Source organism: Muscardinus avellanarius, assembly GCF_963383645.1.
Source record: "Muscardinus avellanarius genome assembly, chromosome: 5".
Classification (NCBI taxonomy): Eukaryota; Metazoa; Chordata; class Mammalia; order Rodentia; family Gliridae; genus Muscardinus; species Muscardinus avellanarius.
In genome coordinates, this window is record NC_137790.1 from 89,151,770 (window position 1) to 89,174,775 (window position 23,006).

Genomic DNA, 23,006 nt, shown 5'->3' on the forward strand with positions numbered 1-23,006 from the left:
GAGGCTGAGACCGGAGGATCATGGTTTGCGGACAGCCTCTGCTACTTAGTGAGGCCCTCTGTAACTTAGTGAGATCCTGTTTCAAAAATAAAGAATAAAAAATAGGGCAAGGGTAGCTCAGAGTTCAAATGCCCCTGGGTTCCATCCCCAGACCCACAAAAAAAAAAAAAAAAAAAAAAAAAAAAAGGTTAAAGTCTCATTATTTGCTGATGCTGTCCTCAAACCTGCAATCCTTCTGTTTTAGCCTTCCAAGGACTGGGATTGGGATTACAGGTATATGCCACCATGCCCAGATTAAAGCTTTTTTTTTTTTTTTTTTTTAGGATTGAACCCAGGGGCATTCTACATGAGCTACACCCCCAGCTCTATTTTTTATTCTTTATTTTGAAACAAGGTCTAAGATGCAAAGGGCCTCACCAAATAGCTGAAGCTGACCGCAAATCTGTGATTCTCCTGTCTCAGCTTCCCAGGTACTGGTATTACAAGCACGCACCACCACTCCTGGCCTGGCTTTTCTTAAAAATTAAAAATTCATTAAAAAGTCAGGCATAGTGGTACATACCTGCTTCTAGACAAACGGCAACCAATGTAGCAGAACCAAGAAAGCTAAGTCCTGAACCAAGGAGGAAGTAAGGAACAACTTCTATTTAGAGCCCCTATCAGACAAAGGGTTGGGGAATGAGTGACACCAGGTTCCTCTGAAAGGGAGAAAGCAGAGGCTGGTGAAGATGGGACCAAAAGAGGAGGCCTAAGAGTTGACTCCTCTGCTCAGTCCAGGTCCTCCCTCATTTCTGAGAGACTGGGGGTCTCAGAAATGGTAAATGGTAAAGTTGAAGGTCTCTGAAGTAATACCAAACAGAATAAGGACAGCACTCTGAAAATGGGATTGGCCCAGGGGTAGCAAGCTGAATACAGAGAGGTCCCATCCCCAGCCTCTTCCCCTGTCTCCTCCCAACACCGGCAGCAAGATTAGGCTGGTTCCTAACCCCAGAGGGACACTGGAAGAGCCGTCTGCCATCTGCCAGGCTCTGACCAGGCCCTGGCCAAGAATGTAGACAGTGTGATTTTATAATGTATTACAAAAGGTCATTGGTCCACATAGGCTACAATGATTGACTGAGGAGATACCTGCAGACTTATATCCAGTTGGTGCACAGGAAGATCCTCCGTGGTTTATAGACACTGTCTTCTATTTAGCCCAGGACCCATCTCTTCATGTTCATTTGTTCATTTGTTTGTTGAACTAGGGACTGAACCCAGGGACATTCTACCACTGAGATACACTCCCAGCTTTCTGGGGAGTTGGGAAGGTAATTACTGGGAACTTAACCATGGGGCATTCTACCTCTGAGCTATTCCCCTAAACCAATTTTATTTTTTATTTTGGTGGTACTGGGGGTTACTGGAAGCCCTTTCTACCTCCAGGCTACACTCTCAGACCTATTTTTAATATATATTTTATTTGGAAACAGGGTCTCTTAAGCCAGCAAGGCTGGCTTCGAACCTGTGTGATCCTCCTGTCTCCACCTCCCAAGCGCTGGGATTACAAGCGTGTGCCACCACGCCCAGCAAGCCCTATTTTTTATTCTTTTTTTTTTTTTTTTGGTGATACTGGGGTTCCTGGAAGCCCTTCTACCTCCGGGCTACACTCCCAGACCTATTTTATATTATTTTTATTTGGAAACAGGATCTCTTAAACCAACGTGGCTGGCTTCGAACCTGCGCAATCCTCCTGTCTCCGCCTCCCAAGCGCAGGGATTACAAGCGTGCGCCACCACGCCCAGCTTTATTCTTTATTTTGAAACGGGATCTCACTGAGTTGCAAACAAACTGCGATCCTCCTGTCGTAGCCTCCCAAATGCTAAGATTACAAGCATGCACCACCAACACCTGACTTCCTCCTGTTCTTTGGTTAATCAGTTGCTCCTGGCTAACTTCTTAAGTGTCAGGTAGCAAGGCTAGTATTCCTCACAATGGCCTGGTGCTTTGGAAACTGTCTGCCCTGAAGCAGCACAGACTTTCTTGCCCCTGCAATTCCTTAATGCCATCCACTTAGAGCAGCCCCATCATCACTGAAGGTCCTGCATCACCTGGAGTGTGGGTGATGGCTTCCAGGAGCTCTCTCCAAGGTGTGGCAGTACTTCCTTGATAATGATTGCAAATGCAAGTCTTGCCTAGAGTAGACAAACAAATATGAGCAATTATTTGTTTTCAGCTTCTATTAAGTTTATCACCAGGAATTTCATAGCATAAACATAGAACAACATATCATCCAACCATGACTCCCCTAGGGCACTTGAGACCGTAACTGCTGGATTCCTAGAATGTGGTCTCCTTCCCTGTTGACTGCATCGCAGCCTTCCTCATGACGCCAGCAGCATGGGTTGGCCAGGGGATCTGCAAACAAAAAGAACAGTCGCACCATGACTGTCAAAGTGAATAAGAGTGCTCATGGTGGACATGCTTGGCATTGTGGAGCTGGTGCTGCGAGGCCTTGAAGGAGAGAGATGGGCCACCTCCAGAGAACTGCCTGACACATGGTGTGGAGATAGAGGGGTGAGCCGACTGCCCTAGTCCCACCCAGGATGAGCAGCACTCCCGGGGCACACTTGCTGCCACCCCTACCGCTCTTGGGTGCTACAGACCCAACATGATGCCGTGGCTGTAGTACCAGTGGGTGAGATCTGACCCATGGACAGACACACAGTCAAGCCTAAGAGTTGGTGCCAGACCATCTGTCACCCAGAGTCTTGAACATATCCTTTGTCCCACAAACAAGGAACTGAACTCATGTGATCCTACAAAAGGAACACCATTCTCACCTTGGGAGTAATCCACTCACCAGGCTGCCCTGCTAGAAGTAGAGCCCATGCACAGATAACCAGGACCCGGCACAGGCAACTCCCAGAGGTCCTCGGGAAGCTGGTCACCCCACACCTGGACTAGAGAGCCAGAGAATACCAGTAAGGACACCGCAGGACCCAGGCTCCACATCGGTCCTGATTCTGACTCAGGAGTACAGCTCTGACTGGTCTTGGTCAGCAAAAAAATTTTTGAGAAATGGGCTTCTGAAGATCATGACCCCTCCCCAGACTAAATTTAAACTCAGGGCACCTAGACCAGTTAATCCGACCAGTCTGGTTCATCCCAGACAGCCAAGGAGGGTTTAGAACATTCAAAACAAAGCACTGGGCTCTCTGAGGCCCGATCTGGGGCAGAGACCTGCTTATTCACATTTAAGGACGGTATTAGCCTAAAGAGACAGATTATTTCCAAGTCATTCTCTATACGCTGGCTTTGGGGTAACTGGTTTCTTCTAGTGAAGATATGATGATATTCAGGGCCCTCCCCAGCCTGCCCAGGTCCAACCTTAACTCTTCCCCTGTTCAGCCTTATCTGCCCACCCCATATTTCTTCTTCAGTTCTCTTGTTATTTCCCACCCTAGGGCCTTCCCTCTGCTTGCAATGTCTAAGACTTAGGGATTCATCAAGAATCAGCTCAAAAGCCACTGCCTCTGTGAAATACCCTAATTTTTCCAGCTAGAAGTGTATTTTCCTCCCTGGTCTCCAATGGCCCCACGTGCTTTAAACTCTGATCAGTGTCATTATGATTCTAGGCACAAGTCAGGTCTTTCCTACTAGATAATAAGAACCCAAAATGCAAGGTCTAATAGGTAGGGCCTTGACTAGGGTAAAGGGCAGGGAGGGGACACCCAGGAAAGTAGCAAAAAGGCCCAGAATAGGAAAGAGAAGGCAGGAGGTCCATAGTCAAAATTAGATCCTAACAAGCCAGGTGTGGTGGCACATGCTTATAATCCCAGTACTTGGGAGGCTGAGACAGGAGGATCTGGGTTCACAGCCAGCCTCAGCTACTTAGGCCCTCTGCAACTCAATGAGATCCTGTTTCAAAATAATGACTAAAATAAATCGGGCTAGAGGTGTCGCTCAGAGGTAGAACGCCCCTGGTTTCAATCCCCAGCAACACACACACACACACACACACACACACACACACACACACACGATCCTACCATTCCTGGGGAAAGAGAAACCAAGTTATCAGCAGCACCTACACTACTGCTGCCCACAGGAAAATGTACCCATTGAATAAGTACACTTTGAGCCTGGGAAATCGCCCGAGTCTACCCCTAGGAAGGCTGCCTGGCTCACAGGATCCTCTCCTCTTCCTCACTCACTTGCGCTCTCTCCCTGAATCCTTGACCCACCTACCTATCCACATCCCCCAGAGATCTCTAGCAGCCGTGATTTTTGCTGTGTGACTCCATTCTCTGGCTACATTTCCCTCTCCAGGGTCCTGGCTCAAACCCACCCAGGGAATCTCCGAACATGGCTAGAACTGAGTATCTATAAACTATCACATTCTGTGCTTGGAATAGCAGCAGACACCTGTGTCCAGAAGAGGGAATTATAGCAAAAGAGGGAATTAAAGCAAAGAGGGGAAAAAGTGGTATTGGTCAGGTCTTGTTCAGAAACAAGTGGTGAATCGGCTTGAGCCAAAAGGGGCCATTTGGGCTCATCAGCTCTGTGTCACCGAGCTTTGTCCCTCCCTCTGCCTCTTCATTCCACTTGGGTCTAGTTCTTTCTCCATCATAAGTATAAAGACATTTAAAAGTACCAGGCTTCATCTCCTCTGACTAACTCCAGGGAAACAAGGTTTCTCTCAAGTACATCAATCCGTCTCAAGAAAATGTCTGGCCAACACAGTTTGGGCCATACTCCAGCCTTGAATTAACAGATGGGACAAAGGATGCTAATGGTCATGCCCTCCCCTTTCTGTGTGTGTCAGGTTGTAGGGGAGGAAACTGTGATTGGCAGTCCTAGTACCACACAGACTGAAGAGTCCCCAGACACTAGAAGAAATGGGTGGCTAAGAAAGCACAGTGGGAAGCCCACAAGTCCGTTGCAGCAAGGCCTAGCTCCGGCCAGCCTCCCCTGGCTCCAGCCTCAACGTTCAGCAAATCCCTTCCATTCTCCAAATTCCTTTTTCCTTTTGGTTGATCTTAGCAGGGATGATGTGTTATTTGTGACCAAAAGAGGGTCTTTTGGGGAAGCCCAAACCTGAGATGTCAGGTTTGAAGCCAGCTTCAACAGCTTGGCAACCCTCAGAAACTTAGCGAGACCCTGTTGCAAAATAAAAAGAGTTGGGATGTAGCTTGGGAGTAGAATCACCCTAGGTTTGATCCCAAGGTAAATACAAAAAAAAAGGCAAGACAACCCCAATCAAGTGTATCTATAATAGCATCACAAAATGGATAGTTATGCCAAGATCTAAACATTTCTGGGTGTTAAGATTTTAGTTTCCTTTTGTATATGGGGTGTGTGTGTGTGTGTGTGTGTTACTGAGGATTAAACCCAGGGGCATTCTACCTCTGAGATACAACCTCAGCCCAATTTTTTTTCTTTTTTCTTTTTTCTTTCTTTTTTTTTTTTTTTTTTGGTGGTACTGGGGTTCCTGGAAGCCCTTCTACCTCCGGGCTACACTCCCAGACCCATTTTATATTTTTATTAGGAAACAGGGTCTCTTAAGCCAGCGAGGATGGCTTCGAACCAGCATGATCCTGCTGTCTCCGCCTCCCAAGCACGGGGATTATAAGTGTGGGCCACCACGGCCAGCTTTTTTTTTTTTTTTTTTTTGAAACATGGTCTCACTAAGTTGCTGAGGCTGGCTGCAAACCTGCAATCCTCTCATCTCAGCCTCCTAAGTACTGGGTTTACAAGCATGGGCCACTACACCCAGCTTTGTATATTCTTTTAAATTGATTTTCCAGATAATATTTATTTTACCTTTATTATGCAAGTACTAAATATTTGATATAGGAAAAACTATAAAGAAAACCAGATATTTTCCAGCAAAAATATCGCACCTAAGCTGGGTGCAGTGGCACATACCTATAGTCCCAGTATCTGGGAGACTGATACAGAAGGATTACAAGCTCAAGACCAGCCTCAGCAATTTAGACAAATCCTGTTTCAAAATTTAAAAATATAAGGGTCTAAAGCCGGGTGTGGTGGTGCCAGGCGTGGTGGTGCATGCTTGTAATCCCAGCATTCGGGAGGCTGAGACCGGAGGATCAAGGTTTGTGGACAGCCTCAGCTACTTAGTGAGGTCCTCTGCAACTCAGTGAGACCCGGTTTCAAAATAAAGAATAAAAAATGTCCCTGGGTTCCATCCCCAGACCTGCAAAAAATTTAAATTAAAATTTAAAAAAAGAAATATATATATATATAGGTCTGGGGTTCTAGCTCAGTTTTAGAACTCCCTAGGTTCAATACTCAGTATTACAATTTTATTTATTTATTTATTTATTTATTTATTTATTTATTTATTTATTTATTTTGGCAATAATAGGGACTAAATCCAGGGGCAGTCTACCTCCAAGCTAAACCCCAGCCCTATTATTTTATTCTTTTTTTTTTTTTTTTTTTTTTTTTTTTGGTACTGGGGATGGAAGCCAGGGGCATTCTGCCTCCAAGCTACACCCCCAGCCCTATTTTTTTTTTAAAGATTTAAAAATGTTTTTTAAAAAGATAGAAATACAGAAGATAGTTACAGCCTCATGTTACCCAAGGGGGTAACATGAGGGAGTGCTTCGAACGAAATCACCCCCTGGCCCTATTTTTGATTCTTTATTTTGAAACAGGAGCTCAATGAGTTGCAAAGGGCCTCACTAAGTAGCTGAGGCTGTCTGCGAATCTCAATCCTCCTGTCTCAGCCGCCCAAATGCTGGGATTACAAGCCCGCGCCACCATGCCCAGCTTTTTTTTTTTTTTAATTCTTTATTTTGAAACAGAGTCTCACTAAGTAGCTGAGGCTGGTTGTGAACCTGCAATCTTCCTGTCTCAGCCTCCCAAATGCTGGGATTACAAGTACGCACCAACACATCCCGCAAAAAAAAAAAAAAAAAAAAAAAAAAAAAAATTTAAGAATCCTAGCCAGACATGGCGGCACATGCTATAATACCAGCACCTGGGAGGCTGAAACAGGAGGATCACAGGTTCACCACCAGCCTCAGCAACCCAGCGAGGCACACAACAACTTTGTGAAACCCTGTTTCAAAATAAGATTATAAAATTAGGCCGGGGGTATAGCTCAGAAATAGAACGCCCCAGGCTCAATCCCCAGTACTATAAAATAAATAAGTACATAAGAAGAAAACCCTGTACTCGGGGATCATGATTATTAACATTTTTACTCCTTACCTTAAACACACACCCTGTGGCCTTTGGAGTTGAGTGTCACTACCCTCTTGGCACCCTTGTGCCAACCAAGTTATCATAAAAATGTTTGGAGACATTAAAAGTTGGTTTTTGTACCCATTAGGGGAGGAAAACCTCAAACTCTAACCCACATGAACAGACAGCAATCCTTTGTCACTGGTGAATGTTTGGATAGAGTCCGGAGAGGCTCATAACACAGATAGCACCTGGAGCCCCAAGAAAGAAGGCCAGCAGTGCGCTCGGGGCTCCCAGATCAAGGCCGCACCTGGGCGCCCCAGCACACGCCTTCCTGACTCAGAGCTCTGAATGTAAAGGATGTCATGAGGAACCTACTTGGCTACCACTTCAGAAAATTACTTCTATGTGTCTTGTTTTCCTCATCTGCAAAATAGGGAAGATAGGACAGTGTTAATAACCTCCTGTGGTTGTTTGGAGGAGCACAAGAGATCGTTTCATAGTGCTCAGTGCATCATTAACTTTTTTTTATTAGAAATTGAACCCAGGAGATTCTACCTCCGAGCCAGCTCTTTTTCTTTTTGAAACAAGTTCTCACTAAGTTGCTGTGGGTCTCACTAAATTGCTGAGGCTGGCCTCCAACCCAAGATCCTCCTGTCTCAGCCTCCCAAATACTGGAATTACAGGCGTGCACCACCACACTTGGCTCATGATTAATCTATAATAAATGACCAGCCGGGCGTGGTAGTGCACGCTTGTAATCCCCGCGCTTGGGAGGCGGAGACAGGAGGATCACGCAGGTTGGAAGCCAGCCGGCTTAAGAGACCCTGTTTCCAAATAAAAAGTATAAAATAGGTCTGAGAGTGTAGCCCGGAGATAGAAGGACTTCCTGGAACCCCAGTACCACCAAATAAATAAATAGCCATAAGGGTGATGATTCGAGGAGGAGGAGGCCTGCCTCATCCCAGAAGGCTACAGAGGAAAATCCTGCAGGCAGGGTGGGGAGAACCCCCATTAAAAACTCAACGCTCTGCTACAAGACACCTATATCCACTCCCCATGTAAAAGCTAAACTAAAAAAGGAGAACTCTGAGCCCCAGAAATCTGAAACTAGGTAACAAGCAGCTCAAGGTACTGAAAAAAAGAGAGCATTGTCTCAAGACCCACAGACCCAGAATAAGGACTGAGGATCAGCTCTGCACAGGCAGCCAGCACTAAAACTCTTCTGGCAAATGATTGGCAGAGGTGTAAAGACTGAGGTCAGAAATGGCCAGCAAATAGCAGGGACAGAGGCCCACGGCAGCGTGGGAAGACAATAGGCAAAGGAGCAGAGATGGGTAAAGAGGCAACTGTGAAGAGGTATTCTGAATTAGAGGTACTCTGCTTAAAGTGAGACCCCTGCCCTATGCCCGCTCCCATCCTTGATGCCACGTCACCTAGAGAAGCATGGTAAGGGGACAGGCTTCGGCTGATCTTTTGACAGTTGCTAGCAATGCACCCGGAACACTTTAAAAAAAAAAAAATACACAAATAGCCTTAACCAAACCCCACAGCGCATTAGGGTTAGGAGCCTTCAGCAAGAGATTCCTGAAACTCTGGTATCACTGCAGAATGGTCTTTCTTTTCATGGGCACAGATAATAGATGACCAACACGGCAAGGTCGCTGCCCTGCCCTGGCCGGCTGCGCTGAGGGAGGCCGAAGAACTGAGGAAGGGCCAGCCGTGTCTCCCGGCCATGCCCGAGTGATCGGCCTCTGTCCTCTCCCTCACCTGCATCAGAACCTCAGGCAGCTGTTCAACTGTGGCTGCCAAGACTTCATCCCTCGAGGTTTGGGTTTAGGACCGAGGTGTAATAGGTATTTTGTAAATTTCCAAGCCAGATTTCTCCTCTGCAGAGCTGTGCCTTGCAGATCTCTCAAAGACCTACAATGAAACAGCTGCGAATTGTAGACAATGCCAGGAGCTGAATGAGGCTCCATGGCCTCCCCTCTCGGCGGCCTGGGGCCTGGTACCGAGTCTGCAGCCCCTTGGATGGGCTGGCCCCTCCCTTAGAGCTGAAGTGACCCCTGAGATCCATGTTCTGTGAAATCACACCTGCATCTGAATCCTCACTCCCCCACTTACTAATGGTGTTTCTTTGCATACCTAACCTAATCCCCCTAAGCCTTAGCTCCCTCTTCTAAAAAGTGAGAATCATATTACCTACTCCAAAACATTATGAATGAAATTAAAACGGCATGTCACAGAATAAGAAGGCTTTAGCCCACATATCTAGGTACTCTCATAAATTCACATTTAGAAGTACGTTTGGCACCTCCTATTATGATCTAGTGGGGGATACAAAGCATCTCTATAAAATATTTCTGTCAAAAACTCCAACCAGCTGGGTATGGTGGCGCACGCTTGTAATCCCAGCATTCGGGAGGCTGAGACATGAGACTGGAGGATCATGGTTCGCAGCCAGCCTCAGCTACTAAGTGAGGCCCTCTGCAACTTAGTGAGACCCTGTTTCAAAATAAAGACTACAAAGTACAGCAGGCGTTATAGCTCGGAGGTCAAATGCCCCTGGGTTCCATCTCCAGACCCACACACACAAAAAAAACCTTGAACCACAATTCAACCAAGACTCTATATTTAACTTTCAATGTATAGAAAATATGGAGGATGGATCCAGGAATGGTGGCACACACTTGTAATTCCAGTACTGGAGAGGCAGAGACAGGAGGATCGCAGGTTCACTGCCAGACCCAGCTACTTAGTGAAGCCTTCTGCAGTTCATTGAGACCCTGTTTCAAAATAAAGAATAAAAATAGGGCTGGGGGTATAGCTTGGAGGTAGAATGCCCCTAGATTCAATCATCGATGTCACAAAAGAAAATATCATGCCAAATGAAATAAGCCCAACATAAAAAACAAATATTTCATATTCTACTAAAGTAGAGAATAAGCAAATTCACAAAGATAAAAAGTAGAAGAGAAGCTACCAGGGATTTGGAGATACAGGTGGGGTATTATTGTTTAATAGATCCTGTTTGGGATGAAAAGTTCTGAATGAATGGTGAGGATGATCACACAAAAGTGTAAATATACCTAATACCATTGCAGTGTGCACCTGACTGTGGTTTAAATATATATATTTTACACATATATTATATATAATATATATATTACAGGGACATATATATGTGTCAGGGACGTATATATATATATATATGTCAGGTACATATATATATATATATATATATATATTTTTTTTTTTTTTTTTTTTTAACAGGGGCATTCTACCTTCTCTGGTCCATACCTCCAGCCTCCCCCCCCCTTTTTTTTTTCCTTTTTGGTGGTCCTGGGGATTGAACTCCAGCATTCTACCTCTGACCTACACCCTCAGCTCTATTTTTTATTCTTTATTTTGAAACAGTGTCTCACTAAGTTTCAGAGGGCTTCACTAAGTACCTGAAGCTAGGAACCTAGGATTTTCCTGTCTCAGCCTCCCGAGTACTAGGATTACAAGCATGCTTCACTATGCCCAGCCACCTTCAACCCTTTTTATGTTTTGCTTTGAAACAAGTTCTCACCAGGTTACTGATAGTCTCTCTACATTGTTGAGGCTGTCCTCAATTGGCAATCCTCCTGTCTCAGCCTCTCAAGTACTGTGATTACAGGCATGCACCACCACACCCAGCTTACACATATATATTTTACCACACACAAAAAAGAATTGCATTTTTTTTCTTGTCTCTTGAAAAATATTAAGAGGGAAACCCAGAAATACACAGCCCACAGCAACATGTTAGAATCTCTTCACTCTCAGACCCACTCCCCCCTCACCCACATGTGCGTCTGCATGCTTCTCCAGCACGCCCACCACCTCCAGCACCGGAGCCCTCCCCTCTGCACCCTGCATCTCTGGGCACTGCCCTACGTGGGCTGATGTAGCCTCACTCCCAGCAAGAAAGAGCGCCTCCTCCCTGAGGTGGAAAAAGAGGGTAAGAATTGGGCTACAAAGGATGCTCTGAACAGTGCCAAAGACAAAAGCGTTGTGGTCATGCCGTAGTCATTTCTGTCCTGTCACATATGGAAGCCTGAGGACTTACTTCCTTCCACTCCAGGATCATCTCGGCCTTTAACGGCCATAACACGTCACGCGTCCCCGATGTTTTTCACACCCATTAGTAGACCTAACTATAATGATGTTCCTGAGAGCCAGCTAGAGACCAAGCACATTGCATACACTTCGACAGGCCTTACAGCGATCGTGTAGGCAACCATTACTATCACCATTTTGTGGGAAACTGAGACTCAAACATGGCAAATGACTAGCCCAAGGCCGCACAGCTAACAGGTTTCAGTCTTGGATTCAAACCACTCTATCAAGCCGCTGCCCGTTCAAGACTCGCCATGTATCTGGGAAGTTTTTACAAGTAAGTAAACTGAAGCGGTTCCATAATGGCCAAGTGACCCAAAGGGTCACTAGCAAAGTAGAATTGCCTTGTTTCTTGGTTTTTGGTTTTGTTTTTTTTGTTTGTTTGTTTGTTTGTTTTTGTTTTTGTTTTTGTTTTTGTTTTTGTTTTGGTGGTACTGGGGTTCCTGGAAGCCCTTCTATCTCCGGGCTACACTCCCAGACCTATTTTTACATTTTTATTTGGAAACTGGGTCTCCTAAGCCAGCGCGCGTGGCTAGCTTCGAACCTGCGCGATCCTCCTGTCTCTGCCTCCCAAGTGCGGGGATTACAAGCGTGCGCCACCACGCCCGGCAGAATTGCCTTGTTTTTCAGGAGGCTCCCCACCCCAAGTACCTCCCTTCTCGTCACAGAATGTTAATCTACTGAATCCAAACCCACCCAGCTGCATTTTCTTGGCAACCTAAATGAATACACACGTTGCAAACTATTAAGGTAACCACAGCTATGCACGGAGAGACTGTCCAGCTTCAAGGCAGTTGGGCTGATCTCAGGGCAGCCCCTGCTCCAGAAGTGGAATCTCAGATGTCTTCTACAGCCGCCTCCTGGAAAGCCAGTTCTTGCCTGCTCCCTGACAGCTCACCGCTGCTCCTGATCAACATCCTTTCTGAATGTCCAGACTCATTTCCCCTTCATCCGAGGAGATGTATCTGTTCTGCTGTCAACCTGGTGTCCAGGGCTGTGCGTGCACCAGGATGGCCCGGCGGCGGGCCCAGTGTCTGAGGCCTGTACCCACCTCATCCAGATGTGGAAAGCGAGCAGCCCGCAGCACTGTCTCTTAAAACCCCACCAGTCCGTGGGAAAAGCCTATGATATTTGTAATAACAGAGCCAAGCAAGGAAAAGAGGGCTGTAAACTATAAACAAAGTAAACACAACCAAACACACCAAGAAAAAGGGTTTTTTTTAAAAGATCTCTACAGATTATTTTTCTTGTTTTGTCTTATTATTTGAATTTTTACCAAATTTTCTACTTTAAGCAAACTTTTCTTTTTGTGGTACTAGGGATGGAACTAAGGGGCCATTTAAATTTTGACCATTTAAATTTTTCAAATAAATTATGGTAAGAGCCGGACATAGTGGCACTCATAATCCCAGCACTTGGGAGGCTGAGACAGGAGGATTGCACAGGTTCGAAGCCAGCCTCAGCTACTTAGTGAGGCTCTCAGCAACTTAGTGAGACCCACTTTCTAAATAAAATATAGAATAGGTCTAGGAGTGTAGCACGGAGGTAGAAAAGCCCCTGTGTTCCACCCCCAGTACCACCAAATAAATAGATAAATAAATAAATAAATAAATAAATAAATTATGGTATATTATCCAGGTATGGTGGTGCATGCCCATAATCATAGAATGTAGGGAGAATGCTTCTGGATTTAATTCCCAGTATTACAGACAGACAGACAGACAGACAGACAGACACACACACACACACACACACACACACACACAAGCACACACACACACACACACACACACACACACACACACACCTATAATCACAGTACTTTGGAGACTGAGACAGAAAGAAGATTGCAGGTTTGAGACCAACTTCAGCAACTTAGAGAGACACTCAACAATTTGGCAAGACCCTATTTCAAAATAAAAAATAAAATAGGGCCGGAATGAAGCTTAAAGGCAGAATACCAGCCAGGCTTGGTGGCGCATGCTTGTAATCCCAGCATTTGGGAGGCTGAGACAGAAGGATCGCCATTTGCAGACAGCCTCGGCTACTTAGTGAGGCCCTTTGCAACTCAATGAGACCCTGTTTCAAAATAAAGAATAAAAATAAAAAATTAGAACTGAGGATGTAGCTTGGAGACAGAATGTCCCTGGGTTCCATCCCCAGTACTGCAATCAATCAATCAATCAATCAATAGGTAGAATGCCTCTGGATTTAATCTAATCCTTACTACCAAAAACAATGGTATAATTAATGCGCAGAAAAAAATTAGGGGGCCAGGCATGGTGGCACACACTTGTAATCCCAGCATTTGGGAGGCTGAGACAGGAGGATCACGATTCAAGGACAGCCTCAGCTACTACTTAGTGAGGCCCTTTGCAACTCAGTGAGACCCTGTTTCAAAATAAAAATAAGGTTGGGGATGTAGCTTGGAAGTAGAATGCTCCTGGGTTCCATCCCCAGCACTACAAAAAAAAAAAAAAAAAAAAAATAGGGGAAAAAAGTCAGAGATAAAGATTGGATGATTCTAACTTGGGACTTTATTAAGTAATTAACTTAAACTTTTCTTCATTTCATACAATTTTTTCTTTTTTTTTCTTTCTTCCTTGCTTTTTTTTTTTTTTTTTTTTTTGTGGTACTGGGGTTCCTGAAAGCCCTTCTACCTCCGGGCTACACTCCCAGACCTATTTTATATTTTTATTTGGAAACAGGGTCTCTTAACCCAGTGAGGCTGGCTTCAAAACTGTGCAATCCTCCTGTCTCTGCCTCCCAAGCGCAGGGATTACAAGTGTGTGCCACCACACCTGGCTCATACAATTTTTTCTAATGAAGAATTACTACATTCATGATCAGATAAAAATCAAACACTGTTTCTTCCTCCTTGTTAGGCAGTCCCGTTACTCACCTATCTCTAGAAAAAGGGGGGGAGCTACTTCTCTCTGGTGCTACTTACAGTAGTACCTTGGTTGGAACCTCTGAGGAAAAAGTTCCTTCATAATTACGTCAGCCTTGCTTTAGGGGGAAAAAAAAAAAAAAAGGTCTCTAAAACTCATGAAAAACACAGTTGATATGAATCATATGTCCGAGTGGCAGAGTTCCCACTAAGTTGAGCAAGTGTACAGATGTGCACACAGCAGCTGTTCCTCCGTGGAGCCGTGGAAGGTGACTAACCTGGCTTCACAATGGCCCTGCCTGGGAGGCCGGCTGTGAGTCCCATTTCCCTACTTCCTCACCCCTCAGCCATCCCTTCCTTTCTCTAATCCTTTTCTGTGTCAAAAAAAGTAACAGGATCTGACAACAGACACCTACTCTTGTGGACTGATAGATTATACTTTAGCAGATGATCTAGTATCTAACCAACTATTAGCATTTGCACGCTTGTAATCTCCGCGCTTGGGAGGCTGAGACAGGAGGATCGCACAGGTTCAAAGCCAGCCTCAGCTACTGAGTGAGGCTCTCAGCAACTTAGTGAGACCCTGTTTCCAAATAAAATATAAAAACGGTCTGGGACTATAGCCCAGAGGTAGAAAGCCTCTGGGTTCCACCCCCAGTACCACCAAAATAAATAAATAAATAAATAAATAAATAAATAAATAAATAAATAAAAACCCCATCTTAGCTGGGCGTGGTGGCACATGCTTGTAATCCCAGCATTCAGGAAGCTGAGACTGGAGGATCGGTGAGACAGCCTCAGCTACTTAGTGAGGCCCTTTGCAACTCAGTGAGACCCTGTTTCAAAATAAAGAATAAAAAATAGGGCAGGAGGTGTAGCTCGAGGGTCAAATGCCCCTGGGTTCTACCCTGAGTACTGCAAAAATAAACAGATAAATAAATAAATATAAAATAAAACCCCTATCTTCCAGATTCAGAAAGGAGAAACTGTACTAAAGTATCCCAAGCGTCAGGCAGCAGGTGCAGCAACATTTTACCAAAGGGGGAGGGGAGGGGGTGAAAGTCTCAAGTCCCTGACAGTCAGTGCGACCTAGACATCCTGGGACCTGAGACTTGAGGCTTAGGGGATCGCCCAGGTGGTGCCTACGTCACTGGGAGGACAATCGGGCTGGGTTGGTTCCAGCTCTGGGGAAAACTGAGGCATCTTTTGTGCCCCGACATCTGGAGTCTGTCCGTCCATGGGGGGTCTGCCAGGCCAGTCCCCTCGCCATTTTCCCTTTGCTTCATACCAAGCCCCTCCCTCGGTTTCTGGGGACTTGGCTGCGCCTCACGGTATAGTACGTCCTGGGTGGCATTCAGTGAGATCTTCACACTCAGCCTGCCCTGTCTGCCAACCTGAAACCTCTTTATGTTTCATGTGCCATTTTGGCTTCTACCATTTCTAACCAAAAAACATGTGTTTCAGTTACAACTCTTCCTAAGAAGAAATTTTATGATGGTTCTTTTCCTAGACCTAAATAGATCCTCCGTTCTTTTTCCTCCTTCTCCAGGCTCCCAACTGCCTGGGAAGGTTGTATCTTATAAACAAATTCATACAAGCAGACTGACACATTAATGTATGTACCAGGTAGTATCTACTTTATTAGCTCTCACTCTGGTCCTATTTCACTGTAGAGTGTATTGTGTGTGTGTGTGTGTGTGTGTGTGTATATTGTGTGTGTGTGTGTATTACTGGGGATTGAACCCAGGGGCATGCTACCTTTGAACTATACCCACAGCCCAATTTTTTATTCTTTATTTTGAAGAAGAATCTCAGTAAGTTGCAGAGGGCCTCACTAAATAGCTGAGGCTGGCTGCAAACCTGTGATCCTCCTGTCTCAGCCTCCCAAGTACTGGGATTACAAGCACCTGGCTATATAGTATATAATTCAAATGTTAGATGAGATATAACATCCTTTGAGATTCATCTACAACTGAATCAACACTGTGTGTGTGTGTGTGTGTGTGTGTGTGTGTGTGTGTGTGTTACTGGGAATTGAATCTAGGGGCATTCTACCTCTGAGCTACACCCCAGCCCATTTTATTTTTTGTTTTGAAACAGGGTTTCACTAAATTGCCAAGGGTCTCCCTAAGTTTCTGAGGCTGGCCTTGAACCTGTGATTCTCCTGTCTCAGCCTCCCAAGTACTGAGATTACAAGCATGCACCACTATGCTGGGCTCTTTGTCCTGTTTTTGTGGAGGTTCAGTTTTCTGTCTGAAATACCAAGGGGCTCATTTTCTCAGAATCTTCTCTCACTTTGAGTTCTGATACCTACTAACATATTATTTTATATAAATCTCATGTGTATGGTAGGTATTTTCATTTTTCCTGACAAGGAACTTAGACACATTCATAAGTTTTTGTTTTGTTTTTTGTTTTTTGCAGGTCTGGGGATGGAACCCAGGGGCATTTGACCTCCGAGCTACACCCCCTGCCCTATTTTTTATTCTTTATTTTGAAACAGGGTCTCACTGAGTTGCAGAGGGCCTCACTAAGTAGCTGAGGCTGTCCGCGAACCGCGATCCTCTGGTCTCAGCCTCCCGAATGCTGGGATTACAAGCATGCACCACCACACCCGCTACATTCATAAGTTTTTCAAAATCATTACACATTGTACACGCTTGTAATCCCAGCACTTAGGAGGCTGAGACAGGAGGATCGCACAGGTTTGAAGCCAGCCTCAGCTACTTAGTGAGACCCTCTTTCCAAATAAAGTATAAATTAGGTCTGAGAGTATAGTCCAGAGGTAGAAAATCCCCTGTGTTCCACCCCCAGTACCACAAAAATAAAGAGAAAGAAAGGAAGAAGAAAGAAAGAAAGAAAGAAAGAAAGAAAGAAAGAAAGAAAGAGATGGATGGATGGATGGAGGAAGGGAGGGAGGGAAAGAAGAAGGAAGGAAGGAGGAGTAGTTCTGGGGGTGTAGCTCAGAGGTAGAAGGCCCCTGGGTTCTTTTTTTTCTTTTCTTTTCTTTTTTTCCCCAGGGGATGGAAGCCAGGGGCATTGTACCACCAAGCTACACTCCCAGCCCTGGTTTTTGTTTTGTCTTTTCTCTTTTTATTTTTGAAACAGGGTCTCACTGAGTTGCAAAGTGTCTCACTAAGTAGCTGAGGCTGTCAGCAAACCGCGATCCTCTTGTCTCCGCCTCCAGAATGCTGGCATTACAGGTGTGCACCACAAAGCTCCCCGTCACCTTCTGTTCTCGAGATATCTCTCTCTCTCTCTCTCTCTCTCTCTCTCTCTCTCTCTCTCTCTCTCTCTCTCTCTCTCTCTCTCTCTCTCTTGAGATTCTGGGGATTGAACCTAGAGGCATTCTACTTCCAATCTACACCCCCAGCCCTCCTCCTCCTCCTCCTCCTCCTCCTCCTCCTCCTCCTCCTCCTCCTCCTCCTCTTCTTCTTCTTCTTCTTCTTCTTCTTCTTCTTCTTCTTCTTCTTTTCTTCTTTGTTCTTCTCCGTGTGTGTGTGTGTGTGTGTGTGTGTGTGTGTGTGTGTGTGTGTGTGACCAGGGATTGAACCCAGGGCATTCTACCTCCAAGCTACACCCCCAGCCCTATTTTTTATTCTTTATTTTGAAACAGGATCTCACTGAGTTGCAAAGGGGCCTAAGTAGCTGAGGCTGGCTACAAACCATGATCCTCCAGTCTCAGCTTCCTGAATGCTGGGATTTTCTCTTCTGTTTTCCACAACACCATCTTCTCTCTGTTTGACTTATTTGCTACATATGTTGCTATATTATAATTGATTTGTTACATTTACTTCTGCAGTTTGGGCCTGGAATATCCCCACAAAGGTCCATGTGTTGAAGTCTGTAGTGCTATTGGGAGGTGCTGGAACCTTCCGGAAGCAAGGCCTAATAGAAGAAAGCTGGGTCACCAGGGACATGCCCTTGAAAGGAATGTTGAGCCTCCAGACCTTTTGTGTCTTTCTTTATGCTTCCTGGTCACCATGAGGCGGACAGACCTCTTCCTCTGGGCACTGACGTCATGGTGTACTGTACCACCAGGCATCCAAAGCAACAAAGCTAAGAAATTATAGACTGAAATTTCTGAAACCATGAGCCAAAATAAACCTTTCCTCCCTTCAAGATGATTGTCTCCAGTATTTCATTACAGTAACAGAAAGCTGTCTTACAGTTATTGACTATCTTCTCTCACTAGATCATACATCCCACAGGAGCAGAACTTTTTGCCACTGTGATTCACTGCTGACTCCCAGCAACTAGGACAGTGCCTAACACAATGAAAACTTACATAAAATGTTGGTGATTTCTCAGACTTTGATGAAGATGTGAGGTGAGGGACTGTCTGCTATTCACCTGTGCCCCTGGACAAGCAGCATCAGCATCCTCTGGGAGCTTGTGAGCAATTCAGAATATTGGGCCCCATCACAGACGTTCTAAATCAGCATCTGTTTGTTTGGGTTTTTTTTTTTTTTTTCCAGTACTGGGAATGGAACCCAGGGGCATTCTTTATCCAATCCTATTCTTTATTCTTTATTTTTGAAACAGGGTCTCATTAAGTTGCAGAAGGCCTACTAAGTAGCTGAGGCTGGCCACAAACTGCGATCCTCCTGTCTCAGTCTCACAAGCAGTACAACCATGAACCATCATGCCCAGCTAGCATCTCTATTTAAACAAGACGTCCAAATAATTCAAATGTACATTAAAGTTTGAGAATCTTCAGTCTATATCACAACAATGCAAACAACTCAGACATGGATCTTAGACATCCCTGTTCTCAAAGGGCTTTTCTTCTTGTATGCAAGAAATTAGCAACAGTGGGTATCTCTGGGCAGTGGTCCTGAATCTTAGGTATGGAGTGGAAGGAAGAGACTATGCCCTAGGTATCATCTTGAACTTTTGCATGCAATTATTAACTATTGATAACTTAAAATATAAATAGTGTATAGCAAAATGCCCTTCAGCCACTTTTCCGTAAGATGCTTCTCTGGCTTCCTTTCTTTTCATCTTCCTGTCCTGCCTCTTCCTAGCCCCACCCCAATTCTCCTTCCAGTATAAAGAATATAGGAAGATTGCAGGTTTGAGGCGAGCACACAGTAACTTAGCAAGACCCTGTTTCGTAGAATCTCCCTGGGTTCAATCCTAAGTACCACAAGAATAAGAATAAGAAGGAGGAGGAGGAGAAAAAGAAGATGACATTGCTACTGCTCCTGGTATAAAAGGCAGAAAAACTACAGGTTTGAGTCTTAAAGAACAAGTTCTTTACTTTTTTAATATGCACATAGGAGAGAATGCACTTGGCTTCCCTCATGCTCCCTCGTAGCAGGGTCTTCTCAGGGACCCTAGCCTCCATGTGCAAAGCCCAGGGCCACCGGCTATATGGACAGCAGCAGCAGCAGCAGGCTGCACACTACAACTCCAGGCTGTTCTTGCAATACGTGTGGAGAGTCACAGCCATGGCCACCTGCTCCTGTACCATATGTTTCTTTGCCAGTCACGTCAGACTCATGAGCTCCACCAGCTGCTGGACTGGAAGCACATGCACGCAGGACTGTCCTCCCAGAACACAGCCAGCAGCCTCGCTGCCCCTGCACGGAGGAGGACTCAGTGCCCTGGGGCCAGGCAGTTCCTCTGACTGGTGCTATTCCTCTACCTGTGTGTGCCTTGCCTGCCCCACACACATGAGAGTGGATCTCTATCCCTAGAGTAGAGCAGGGAGCTCAGGAAGAGGACATGGGCAGCTCCAAAAGAGGAGAAACCCTGGATCTCACGAGAAGGCCATGGTTCACCAATGAGCCAGGCCTTTAAGGCAAGATAAGAGGAACCTGGGAGCAACCCTCCCAAGGAATGGCAGGGGCCCTGGCTGCCAGGACATGTTCCCACTGGCTGACCTCTGCTGCCTGCATGAGGACAGGACAACCTCAGGCAGCTCCACATGCACCAACTGAGTAGCCGGGACCCCAGGGTGGGCTCCAGTCACTTTGCTGGAAATCACACCACTGGATTAGCATTTACCAGCTTCTCTGAGCTGTTACTTCTTTTCCAGCTTTCTTTTTGTATCTCCCCAGTGCGTGTGTGTACTCACGTGTGTGTGTGTGTGTGTGTGTGTGTGAGAGAGAGAGAGAGAGAGAGAGAGAGAGAGAGAGAGAGAGAGAGAGAGAGACTGGGTATTGAACCTAAGGACATTGTATTCCTGAGCTACACCTCCAACCTCCTTTTAATTTTTTATTTTGCAATGTGGTCTAAGTTAAGGCTCTCACTAAACTGCTGAGGCTCTTGCTAAGTTGCTGTGCTCAGCCTCGAACCTGCAATTCTGTCTCAGCCTCTCAAGTACTGGGATTACAGACGTGCACCACCACGATCAGCTCTCTACAGCTATTTTCAATGCTAAAGGTCAGAGTTCCTATACACACGCTCCACGGCTTTTCCCATTTGTGCAAATCAGATGTGTGTGCGCTCCAACTCCAGAGGCTGCCACATAAACGCCTCAAATGGGGACATCGCTTCACTGTGGCCACCAAGGGAGCACGGGGAGCAGAGGCATGCAGCTCCATGTTCTAACGAAAACTTAGAAAATGACTCAGTGGTTTCTTTGAGAACCATTATCTGGGGTTGGAGTAATAAGTGAATTGTTCTTTCTGCCTTACATATTTGTATATTACCAAAGTTATTCATAGGATTTAGTTTTATGATGAGCAAAAACAATTCTGGCAGCTCCCTTTGATGAAAACATGCATCCAACCCTCACTATGGTACAGGGTGGCTCCACTCTCAAAGCACTATGACCCCAGCTCTAGTAAGCTTTCCCTATTGTCATTGTAACAGTGTATTTCCAGCATTCCACACATAGTCTCTATGTATGTATTGCGTACATGTCTTCTTCACAGTTCATCTCTGAGCACCTAAAATCTGACAGCTAAAATGTGTCTCTTGCAGCATGCTCAGTGAAATTCCTCCTTGCCCCAATTCTATGAGACCTCTCCTCACACTTTCATTGAGTCAAAGTGCCACTTCTGGTTTTTCTCTCTCCCATTGTTTTCAGAAACATCAAGGGGTGGGTGTATTCATTTCAAGTCACCCCCCATGCCATTTTGGCATAGGGCTGTATTTCTATCTCCTATATTTCTATCTTTTTAATAAACTTCTTTAAATCTTCAAAAAAAAAAAAAAAGAAAAGAAAAGAAACACCAAGGGGCATTGTTCTGAAACCTTTTTCAAAAGTGTCTTTGGAAACAGGCTTGCCCAGTGGTCAACTGGTTATCATGAGAGTAGAGCGGGGCCGTGGGCTCCGCGCTCCCAGCAGTCCGTCCGTCCCCCTCCTCTCTTCCTCTGCTCTGTAGCACTATCTGATAACTACCTTTCTTAAGTCACCTTCATAAATTATTCAAATGCCCCCACAACTGCTCTGCTGACCTGGCCAAAAGTGAGCTGATGGCTGCCAGCAGCCCTACCACGCCATAGCCCCATGCTGGTGTCTACTCAGCCACTGACCCATCAACACCGGGATTTGGCATAGACAAAATGAATCAAGAGTATCACTGGAAAGGTGTAAAAGGTAAGCCCACAGTTAGAACAAGGCAAAGTAAAGGACTATCTGTGAAGGAGATTGCTCTGGAAAAAACAGGCGTATCAGAATCCCCTTCCTTTCATTTCTCCTTTTGTCCCCCTGAGCAGGGTCTCTACATGTGACCTGTCTTTCTGCTGTAAAAACTCAGCAGAGCTTTTCCTCCCAAACGTAGAATGCCTGACTGTCCTTCTACAGGGTTAGAGACTACATTTTAAATCCTACCAGTAACGGTTTTGAAACTCTCAAATATCCTATCCAGTAATAGTCTTCTCCTTAGGTTGTGTGGTTGTCTCGGGGTCCATCTTACCACACCTGGGCTCTGCTTTGTTCCTGGGCTTAGCTGCACCCCAGTCCTGCTCCTTTTTGTCCCTATCCAGCCCTCATAATCCTTCTACTGTGACAGCCAAAGCCCTGGCCCAAGTCCACCCCTTCATCCTCAGCCGGCCCCTCCATGAATATCACGCCAAATGCAATGCAAGCCCACCCCTCCCTCCCCACGCTCTCCCCACCTTTCAGTATACAGCGGCTCCAGAAATCCCACTGCAGTTACAGTGCCTTTTTTCAACAAATATGTGCCAGGCATTGAACTGCTTTCTGGGTAAAGCACATGTTCTGATCGTATCCTGTGAGGGAGGTATCTGTTTTACAGAAAAGAAAACAGGTTCGCGGAAGTGAAATCACTCAGCTGGTTAACAGAACTAGAACTTGATGCTTCGATGGGCCAGGACAGTAACTGCTTAACCATACACGGCAGAGCTAACGCTAAATAAGAAGTCTACGAGTCCCTTTCCTTCTGCCTTCCCAGATGGTAAAATCCAGATTCATTGTACCTTGCATAGTTTATACAAAACATAAATCTGCAGGTACATTCGTGCTGATTCCTTCCCGATACCCTTATTTCCTCAGAGCCTCGGAGGCCTGTGGGAGTGAATGCCTAGTTGCTAGTGATAGACATAAGAGGTAAAGGGAGAGGGTGGGAAAAGCAGGGGCTCATATCCTCATACTGCTTGATCTCAAGATGAGCTCAGCAAAGAACTAGACTGGGAATGATCCCAATCTCTTCTGATCTGAGTGGACCCTGAACTGATTTCAGACCACAATTCATTTCCAGCAAAGAAGAATAATGGGAAAGTGTAGGCCTTGTTTTAGACAAAGGGAGTAAAGTCTAGTGACACGATTGCCTCTCTCCTTGGAGCAACTTCAAACATGGCGTCA